Genomic DNA, 11,761 nt, shown 5'->3' on the forward strand with positions numbered 1-11,761 from the left:
ATTCCCATCGACGCGCAAGTCGCTAAAGTGGCGTCAAATCGAAGGACTTGCACTTGGCGAACGCTCTACCCGACGGGAGGCCCTAGTCACACTCAAGGAAAACATCTACAACCAGTGACACTTCATGATTTAAACTTTTGCTTCTCAGATTTCCCAATATGTAGACGCAGCGAATAGCACTTTTGAAAACTTACAGGCCGGCCGAAGTGGCCGTGCGGTTCTAGGCGCTACAGTCTGGAGCCGAGCGACCGCTACGGTCGCAGGTTCGAATCCTGCCTCGGGCATGGATGTGTGTGATGTCCTTAGGTTAGTTAGGTTTATTTAGTTCTAAGTTCTAGGCGACTGATGACCTCAGAAGCTAAGTCGCATAGCGCTCAGAGCCATTTGAACCATTTGAAAACTTACAGATACTATATTTTGACGAGAAAGGAGCAGATCAGTTTATTGGAGGAAATATACGTTGAGGTGACAAAAGTCGTGGGAATCTCCTAATATCGCGTCGGATCTCCTTTTGCCCGGCGTAGTGCAGGAACGTGACGTGTCATGAACTCAACAAGTCGCTGGAAGACCCCTGCAGAAAAACTGAGCCGTGCTGCCTCTATAGCCGTCCGTAGTTGCTAAAGTGTTGGCGGTGCAGGATTTCGTGCACGAACTGACCCAGAAATGTTCGATGGGACTCATTTGTGTCGATCTGGATGAGCAAATCATTCGCTCCAGTTGTCTAGAATGTTCTTCAAACCAATCGCGAACAATTGTGGCCGTGTAGCATGGTGCATTGATCCACAAAAATTCCATCGTTGTTTAAGAACATCACGTCAATGAATGGATCCAAATGGTCTCCAACTAGCCGAAATAACCATTTCCAATCAATTATCGGTTCAGTTGGATCAGACGATCCAGTCCATTCTATATAAACGCAGCGCACTCCATTATGGAGCCATCACCAGCGCGCACAGTCCCTCATTGACAACGTGGGTCAATGGGTTAGTGGGGTCTGCTCCACACTCGTGCCCTTCTATCAGCTCTTACCAACTGAAATCGGGGCTCATCTGAGCAGACCACGTTTTCCAGTTGTCTAGGATCCAGCCGATATGGTCACGAGCCCAAGACCTCTCTAAGATGATGTCGTGCTGTTAGCAAATGCACTCGTGTCGGTCGTCTGCTGCTATAGCCCATTGACGCAAACTTTCGCCTCACTGTCCTAACGGATACGTTGGTCGTACGCACCACATTGATTTCTGCGGTTATTTCACGCAGTGTTGCTTGTCTGCTAGTACCGACAATTCTCCACAAACGCCGCTGCTCTCGGTCGTTACTCGAAGGCTGTCAGTCACTGCTGCGTTGCCTGAAATTTCGTATCTCGGGACACTCTTGACAATTTGAATCTCGGAATATTGAAGTCCCTAATGATTTCCGAAAAGGAATATCTCATACATCTGGCTCCAACTGCCATTCCGCCCTCTTAAGTCTTTTAATTCCCATCGTCGGAATCCTTTTCATATGAAGCCCCAGAGTACAAATGACAACTCCGCCAAGGCACTGGTCTATTATACCTCGTATATGCGCTACTACTGTCGTCTGTATGTGTGCATATCGCTGTCCCACTACCTTTGTCACCTCAGTGTTCACGGCAAACCGGATTTCATCTTGGCTCACTAACTGGACTGAAGGAACCAAAAGAAGCCTCGAACTTTCATCCAACTTTTATGGTTTTGTAGTGATAGAGACGGAATGAGAGTACTACCATAGACAGCTCAGTTAATCAAGAAAAACCAAACATTGCACTGAACGAAAAGGAAAAAAATTCTTCATTGAAAATTATCAGTATTTTTAAAAATCTACCTTGACAAAAATAAGAATCTTTACAGTATTAGATATCGTAGCTGTACAAGTATTCCATTTCTGTACCATACTGTTGTCTGGGCAGCCAGTCTGATTTGATATGGGCCTTGGCGCCTTTAGGATTTCCGGCAAATGGCCTGAATGGAAGGACTGGATCCCAGGGCTTTTCTCTTCAACAGCACTGACCGTTTGAGAAAAATACAAACATGCCTTTATTACGTAATTAACAAGTACCAGCAATTAACAAGAGCATCTGATTAATAAGAAAATTTAAAGGGCCCACTAAAATTGTTAACTGACCCAGATCTGACAAAAAGAAAAAGTATTAAAGCTACACAATGTTGTACCATAAAACTAACAAGCAAATGATCCTCTAATTACGGCACAACATGCCTCCAAAGTGTTTAAAAACAGTAAATAGTATAATACTCATGAAATTATCGCCTTTATCAGGGTACTAACATGAAAAGCATTTACTTCCACAATTTCTTAAGCATTCAGTTTTATTTCAGGATTTAAGAGTCCCTTCCAGAAACAAACAAGTAATTAATTATATAAAAACCAAAAAACCCTAGGAATAATTAACTGATGCAAACTTGTCAGTAAGAAAAAATTTTAAACATTCAGTACTAAAATTTTACTTCTTTCGCTGATACTCTATGACAGGAGACACATCAGACTCCGGCGGGATAGCAAATACAACTATCAGATCCGAAAGTGTGCGCTATAATGTTTGACAATACATTTGCCTACGGCATTCGCACATTGACAGGGGCAGGCTTTGTGTACAGACCGAGAAACTCTTTACCGCCGTTGCGCACACGGGCTAGCTTTCCCGATGTGTGTGTTGCCTTTTCGGAAACAGGGATCCGATGGAGCCGACCGAACGCTCCGAAGGGACACGAGCATGCTCCCGCGGCTGGAAGAGCCCAGCCGAACTTGAAGTAACAAATATACCAGGCGCACCTGAGATACAGAAGATCTTTCTAGTTAAGGCGGAAATACCGGATCTCCACATGATCCGCACAGAGCGGAAAAACAAGATGCTGAAGTACAGCCTGGGTGCAATAATGTTAACCAAGTCTTTAAGAATGACAGTCGCAAATATCGGCCGAAATACAAGGGCGTCTTCAATTCAGTCACCTTAGTAACCAGCGGCGACTAAGAAATATAAGGCACCAAGACCCTTTAAACAATTTTCGCCCTAGGCCTCACAACAGGTATGAATAAACACAAAGGATATTCTATTACAATAAAAATATTAACTTCATTAAATGGAATACTACAAACAACTCAGCGCCCCGAGGGGCGAAATGTTCTGATTAGCATTCAGTAAGCTTTACAAAGCGTGAGAAGTGAAAAACTCTGCTGGCTTATAGATGGCGTCTCTCCCGTCAGCAAACTGACAGGTAAATAACACGCCCTGGACATCAACCGGCACAACCACACGGTGACATAGGACACACCATAGAATTAACGGGCTACGTCGACCACACTAAAAGCTACTATATACACGTAATTTTCTAATGCGCCGTGTGGGATTAGCCGAGCGGTCTGAGGCGCTGCAGTCATGAACTGTGCGGTTGGTCCCGGCGGAGGTTCGAGTCCTCCCTCGGGCATGGGTGTGTGTGTTTGTCCTTAGGATAATTTAGGTTAAGTAGTGTGTAAGCTTAGGGACTGATGACCTTAGCAGTCAAGTCCCATAAGATTTCACACACATTTGAACATTTTTACTTATGCAAGCAAAGCACTATAAGGATTAATTGAAACCCGCTCACATACGGTCTTAACAACAATAGTGCATATACATATAAGTACCCTAACGTAAAAAAATCGCAACACCAAAACATAATTAATGTAGAGTAATGAAATTTCGGGAATACATTTGTCTAGGTAACATAGTTAAGTTACGAGTATTAACAATGCAAGATCACAGGTTAATGTAAGCGGGATATAAGCCATTGCAAATTTGAAATGGTGACACATTAATAACCGATGTAGCCACCCGAATTTTTAATGTAAGCGTGCGAACGTGTATGCAATGTCCTGTTCTGGTGCCAGACGTCAGTTTGTGGGATGGAGTTCCATGTCTGTTGCACTTCGTCGGTTAATACAGGGGCGGTTAATGTTGTTTGTGGATGGTGCTGGAGTTATCGTCCGATGATGTCCCATATGTGCTCGATTGGAGACAGATCTGGCAACTAAGCAGGCCGAGCAACATGTCAACATTCTGTCGAACATGTTGGGTTACAACAGTGGTACGTGGGCGGGCGTTATCCTGTTGGAAAACGCCCCCTGGAATGCTGTTCATGAATGGCTGCACATCAGTTCGAACCACAAGATTGACACAGAAATTTGGAGTCAGGGCGCGGGATATAACGACGAGAGTGCTCCTCCTGTCATACGAATTCGTCTCCTAGACCATAACTCCAGGTGTATGTCCAGTGTGTCTACCACCCAGACAGGTTGGTTCTGTGTCCTCAACTGGCCGCCTCCTTGCCAACACACGGCCATCACTGACACTGAGACAGAACGAACTTTCATCAGAAAACACAACAGATCTCAACCCTCCCTTCCAAGGAGCTCTCACTTTTGGCACCACTGAAGTCGCGAATGGGAGTGGTTTGGGGTCCGTGGAATGCAATCTACAGGGCGTCTGGCTCGAAGCTGTCCTTGAAGTAACCGATTTATTACTGTTCGTTGTGTCACTTTGATGCGAACTGCTGCTCAGATTGCTGCTCCAGATGCAGTACAATGCGCCACAGCCATACGCCGAACACGATAGTCTTGCTTCTCGGTAGTGCCACGTGACTGTCCGGAGTCCGGTCTTCTTGCAACCGTACGTTCTCGTGACCATGGCTGTCAGCAATCTTGTACAGCGGTTACATTCCTGTCAAGTCTTTCTGCAATGTCGCAGAAGGAACGTCCAGCTTCTCGTAGTCCTATTTCACGACCTCGTTGAGGAGATGATAATGCAGTCTCTGTCATCATAAAGTCATTCTTGACTACCATCAGCTCACCATGTCTAATCTCAAAAGGCAACTAGCGCTTACGACCGTTACAATGTGTATTTAAAGCAAACCCGATTTACGGCCTCGTAGTGGCGCTACTCTTATGCGACTGGCGCGAAATTTGAATAGACATCATCTATAAGAAGTAGAAAAACGCCGGCCAACTTTTGTTTATGGTGCACAACTCCTTCCGGATGTTACGATTTTTTTTATCGGTGTATTACAATTACGCAGACGCAGCAAGGCTCTAATCGTAACTGAGAGTCTGTCTTCCTCTCACACCACTAAGAAGTGAAAGATCAGGACAAGGCGGTCACGGAGCATGGATTGAGAGTCCAACGACATGTTATACCTCAGCTTCCAAAGCAACAATCTTCATTCCTTTCAAGTTCGGCCCGAGACACCAAGAAGAAAGACCGTAGAAAATAAAATAAAATGTTGACGATGACAACGCACTGGTAGGCCCAGAACAATGCGGGCCGCAACCGCCAAACTGCGCGCTGCACTACGGGGCTTCACAAACTCTTTCGCCAGACCCAGACTCCACACCACCGACCCAGCTTAAATTGCTTCTCTCGCGAGCCAGCACCTCGCTCCCCGACTGTTCTGTCCTCGTACGGCGGCCGATTAGTAGGAGAGCAGTGTTTAACGTCCCGTCGACAACGAGGTCGTTAGAGACGGAGCACGAACTCGGATTAGGGAAGAATGGGGAAGGAAACTTGTCGTGCGCCCTTCCACAGCAACCATCCCTGCATTTGACTGAAGCGATTTAGGGAAATCACGGAAAACCTAAATCAGGATGGCCGGACGCGGGTATGAACCGTCGTCCTCCCGAATGCGAGGCTAGTGTGCAAACCACTGCGCCACCTCGCTTGGTACGGCAGCCGACCAAAGGTTCTGCTTTCGGTGGAAGGTCAGCTCTTAGCGAGCCGCCATCGGCCCACGATCATAGTTGATGTGGCGTCAGATATAAACACCTATTTCCGCCACCTTGTCCTTAGTTCATGGTTAGCATGTCACGTCTCGGCGAAGCACACCTCTATGATTAATGTATAAAAGAAAACGTGGTAAAATGCGAAGACTTTGCATATGATGTTAGAAATTTTGTGAATCAAAAAAACACGATTTTTCTATTTTGTTATAAGACAAAAATGTGAAATTTGTCCGAACAATCCTTGTTGCCATCTGACGTTGACTGGAGGCCCAAAACAAGTTACGGTTAAATAAATTATTCATTCAAGACGTATGGCTTTATGCAGTTTTTCCTTCAGTGATTTAAAATTAAGAGATTATACAAGAATGGGCGATGGCAGAAGTTCGTGGGAAAGCATTAGTACACCCTCAGAATTTCTGGCACAACGTTATAGTTTTTTTTAAAAAAATCAAGGATGATTAGTTATCAACGGGAAGGTTCGTAAGAATTCTGTTCTAAGAGAAAGAAATCAAAACCGAAAGGGAAGTGGAAATGGGAATAGGCATATACGATCAATCAATAGTAATAAAGAGACAGAAGAAAAACTGGAAGAATTCTGCTAACTATTAATTCGTGTCATTTCTTATACAACTAGTGGTGTAACGCATTCCAGTTGTTGCACATTGCGTCCGAGATGATGCGGCCCTCATATTCGTCTTACGTGCCTTGCGAGCCAATTAGTCACCCCTATTTTCTGGCTCAGCTGATGGTTTGAATGTTTGTCTGCCGGGTTTCGGCACATGCAGAGGCCCAGGTTCTCATCATTTGCCGTAACCCACCACATACGGAAAGGGTAGCTGTTGATACTTTCCTACCTCTGTAGTAAGTTTAATTTTGGCGTGGAGACTGCTCAGATGGTTCAGGAAGTCACCGAGCTGTTCCACACCACGACTTCTCAAAAGCTCAGCAAAATCGCTGAAGGAACGTCGGGCGCAGATTCCGAGACAGAAGCCAACAGGCAATAGGTCAACAAGTGGTCACAAAAACCTCAACAATTTTTATTTGATGATTTGTTTGTGTGAGGTTGAGCCACGTAACATTGTGAGAGAATTTCTTCCTCGTCTAGCAGGCTTATGATGCTTATGAATTTTGTGTTAATATACTTTTCGGAGAATTCAGTCTGAGGAACTAGATTTTCGATTTGTTTTACATGTGCAGTACGAAGACCTGCATGGATACATATATTGCTGTTTGTCATATTATTAAGCCAAAAAATAGTAGGAAATATGGACAAGTTATTAGAACAATCTACCTGTTTCATGAAACTTCCTGGCAGATTAAAACTGTGTGCCGGACCGAGACTCGAACTCGGGACGTTTGCCTTTCGCGAGCAAATGCTCTACCGTCTGAGCTACCCAAGCACGACTCATGGCCTCTCTTCACAGCTTCACTTGTGCCAGTACCTCGTTTCCTACCTTCCAAACTTCATAGAAGCGAACCTGGCAGAACCAGCACTCCTGAAAGAAAGAATATTGCGGAGACATGACTTAGCCACAGCCTGGGGGATATTTCCAGAATGTGATTTTCACTCTGCAGCGAAGTGTGCGCTGATATGACACTTCCTGCAGGTTCGCAGGAGAGCTTCTGTGAAGTTTGGAAAGTAGGGGACGAGGTACTGGCAAAGGTGAGGCTGTGGGTCACACAGTTTTAATCTACCAGGGAGTTTCACATCAGCGCACACTCGGCTGCAGAGTGAAAATCTCATTCTGGATACCTTTTTCATGTTAAGCCCCAGCATGTCGCTATTGGTAGCAATTTCGTGGTGATAATGATGTTCTAGGCTTACCTCACATGGCAAATAATAGTGCAGTTTCAGAAAACTGACAATGAGAAACAAGTACGAGTATGTCAGTATAGTTCGAGCTAAACAGAGTTGAACCAACTCTACACAACCATAGAAACAAATACTATAGACATCGAAAGATGTGAAAAGTAAACCTTTAAAAATTGTTAAAGGATAGATCATTTCAAAGATATATTAAAAGTAAACAGAAAATAAACACAATTTTTGTAAATTTTATCACTTTTATTTTTAAAATTCTTCACTCACTATGGGATTTTTTGGTATTGGTGACGAAATATTCACATACTTCTTACATAGGTGTCATAATTTTTATACTAGAACTGCAGTACACTTTATTTACTAATAACGTAAAATTAACGCTGACAATGCTTCTTTAGTATGATAAATAATTTTAACCAAATAATATGCGAGGGCAGAGAGGCTTTCATAGCTTTTTAATATATTACTTGTGAACAGATGTTAGTCCTGTTTCTGAAAGTGGGGAATGGCTTTGAAGGCAATGGCTTTGAATCGGGACCTAATGTTTCCAAACTCTTCGTAATTTTTAGAGTTCTCTGTATCCTGTAGTCAAGGTTCGTCTCAGTGGAAGTTTGTGGTGCTATGCAAAGAATAAATAAAAAAAGTTCATTAACCAAGGTATGTTAATTGTTATTATCCGATTACGACTGCAATACATTGTTAAACCCGATTGCAAGGTTCCTTGTAGACATGTTGGCCATTAATTGTTAAATGTACAACCGTGCAACACTTGACGAGCAGACTCGTACGTATCCGTATTAATTACCCGGGATGAGTTTGCTGCGTAACAGTACTACTTGCAGCCGCTAACGAACTACATATTGTTGAGTAGCCCTACATGACCCCAGACCTTCGGTATCAGCTTTTGTCTGCATATTTGCAGACACCACACAGGGGCTTACAATCGTTTTCACAGCGAACTATCCACGCTTATAACAGAAGAGGGTGGGAGTGAGACTGATATGCAAAGTGCTCTTCGCCGCTCACTGTAAGTAGCTTGCAGAGTGTATATGTACGAGGAGCGTTCAATAAGTAGTGAAACACATTTTTTTTTTTTTTTTGTAAAAGCAGGTTGGTTCTATTAAGAATTCCAATACACCAAATTATTACCCACTCATTTGGCTACAAAACCCTCTTTATTCCTCGAAAAATTAAGCTGTTCGCCGTATTATGTTGTTGATTGCGTTTGTATACACTTACAGCTTGTCGTCGTCTTTGGATACATAAACATTTTGTTTGATCTATTATTACTTTTCTGTTGTAATTTCATGTACTGACACGTTCCATGACATGAAGATTTGCTCTTCAATTTGGTCCCACTGAACTAGACTTGTAAAATAAAGAAAAATAAAAAAAGTCAACATGATCTCCGGTCAATTGCGACGGCCTTACGTCACCTTACTGTGAGGACTTGTACGCCCGCGTGCTACCACTCTGCTGGTCGACTTGGGAACTAAAGTTCTGCTGCGTCAGTAACCTCCCCATCATTCGCGTACTGCCTCCGGCGGACTGCATCCTTCATTGGGCCAAACAGATGGAAGTCGTCATTCGTGAGGTCCGGTCTATAAGGTGTATGAGGAAGAACAATCGGCCGGCCGGAGTGGCCGAGCGGTTCTAGGCGCTACAGTCTGGAACCGCGTGACCGCTACGGTCCTGCCTCGGGCGTGGATGTGTCTGATGTCCTTAGGTTAGTTAGGTTTAAGTAGTTCTAAGTTCTAGGGGACTGATGACCTCAGAAGTTAAGTCCCATAGTGCTCAGAGCCATTTGAAGAACAATCCAATGAAGTTTTGTGAGTTCCTCTGATGTGCACAGACTTTTGTGAGACCTTGTGTTGCCATGGATAAGTTTGTTTGCATTGTTGTGGCGACGAACACGATGCAAGTCGTTTCTTCGGCTTCCTGATGGTAGCTCAATACATTTCCAAGACGACCACTGCATCACGAAGGAGGACATCAGACATAATAGACCGTATAGAATCCCTGAAGACCGTCGCGATGATTTCACCTGCTCAGACTGTGGCCTTGAATTTTTTCTTCGGAGGGGAGGTGGGGGATTGCCGTTTTGCCGAAGTGATGAACCCGTATTTCATCGCCTGTGAAGATGTTCGACAAAAACTTGTCACGACTAACTTCTTAACGCACAAGAAATTCAGCACAGATGGTCCTTCATTGCTGTTAACGGTCTTCTTTTAGGCGGCGAGAAACTCAGCGGGCACACATTTTTGAATACCCGAACAGGTCGACGAGTGTCGGCACTACCAACAGAGACATCTATCTGAGCAGCGCAGTTTTTGATTGTGATCCGGCAATCACCTCGAATGAGAGTGTCCACATGTTCGAACATCGCAGCAGTCACAGCTGTGTACGGTTGGCCGGCACGGGGGAGATCGGAAACGTTTGCGGGACCTTGTTGCGTTGATGCCAGACATCTCGCCCGACGACTCATTGTGCTTTTGTCCACTTCCAAGTCTCCGTAGTCATTCTGAAAGCGCCTATGAATATCTGTGGTGCCCCGTTTTCTCCAAGAGCGATAACAGCTCTCTGCTTGGGACGCACCACTGTTACAGACGCCATTTTGAATGCTACGTATAGCGCCGCAACCTATCGGAACTTGTTCCACGATGTCCCACAGTAAATTCCGCTTTTATTCAGCCGAAATTGTCCTACAAAAAATTGTTGCATTACTTACTGAACGCCCTTCGTTTATTTATTTTATTTTATTTAGCGTATGGCATCTACAGAGCAAAATTGCACACAAACTATTAGTTAATATAATAAACGAATTACAAATATATTATTAAATGATTGATTGCAAACAACAATATGCGTAAGAATAGGGAGACAGCCGTTGCAGCTGTTACAAGTGCACATCTAAGCAGGTCACCCACTGAACAGCACGTGGAGTAGCATTCATGATATCCCTCCATTCTCCTTGAAACCTCCTCGCAGGACATTCGAAGATCAGGTGAGGGATTGTTTGTTCTTCTGCACCACAGTCACATAGTGGGTCATCAGTGAGTTTCCATTTGTCGAGAATGGCCTTACACCTGACGTGGTTAGTCCTCACACGTTTAAGTCTGCACCAAGTTCTTCTGGGCATCTGCATTCCTTCCACCAGTATCGAAGGATCAAAATCAGTGATGAGAGGATGGTGACTATTCAGCGACCAGTATTGCCTCCATTCCCTTGCTATGTCGTACCTTTCTGGGAATTTGAGGACTTCGTCTTCGCGTATAGGTTTCCTGGATTTTAGGCGTGTAGTTCGTAGATGGTCCAATATTTTTCGGATAGGTATATCTTCAGAGACAGAGGGGTCATTAATTTTCTTCCATTCTCGGATAGCTGCTTGTTGCCTTCTGAGGGAGGGAGCCGGCCGGAGTGGCCGTGCGGCTCTAGGCACTGCAATCTGGAACCGAGCGACCGCTACGGTTGCAGGTTCGAATCCTGCCTCGGGCATGGATGTGTGTGATGCCCTTATGTTAGTTAGGTTTAAGTAGTTCTAAGTTCTAGGCGACTGATGACCTGAGAAGTTAAGTCGCATAGTGCCCAGAGCCATTTGAACTATTTGAGGGAGGGAGGAGCTATATTGCAAAGGGCATGAAGCCAGGGAAGTGGAATTGATTGCAGAGTTCCTGAGACAATCCTCATGGTGGTATTAAGCTGGACGTCTATTTTCTTCGTGTGTGTGCTCTTGTACCAGACTGGGGCGCAGTATTCTGCCACCGAGTAAACGAGAGATTGTGCTGCAGTGCGTAGTGTGTTAGCTTGAGCTCCCAAGGAGGTTCCAGTCAGCTTTCTTAATATGTTATTTCGATTTTTTATCTTTGGTTATTTCTAGGTGTTTTTTATAATTTCTATGTGGTTATCTTTAGCCGTCCTACTCAATTGTTCGCATTTGTCTCGGCTTAAGCCTTCAACATTTAGTTGTAAGATACGGACACAAGTTCCGATATCTGTTGTCAGGTGGTTCTGATAAGAACCATTACTTTTTTGCTTTTTCATTTTCCTCTGTAAATTTTCTTGACCGTGAAAGAAATTCATTCTAGTTCGGTCGCCTAGTGTGTAGACTGTTTGACGTTCCGTCGTCACGGACCGTTGCCCGGGGTACAGCAT

General features: G+C 44.3%; 1 protein-coding gene across 2 annotated transcripts in view; it reads left to right on the forward strand.

Annotated features, from left to right (window-relative positions):
• The window catches only part of LOC126174897 (putative protein TPRXL), a 475,391-nt gene that overhangs the window by 16,536 nt on the left and 447,094 nt on the right, over positions 1–11,761 (forward strand). The window lies entirely within an intron of this gene.

Source organism: Schistocerca cancellata, chromosome 3 (assembly GCF_023864275.1).
Source record: "Schistocerca cancellata isolate TAMUIC-IGC-003103 chromosome 3, iqSchCanc2.1, whole genome shotgun sequence".
NCBI lineage: Eukaryota > Metazoa > Arthropoda > Insecta > Orthoptera > Acrididae > Schistocerca > Schistocerca cancellata.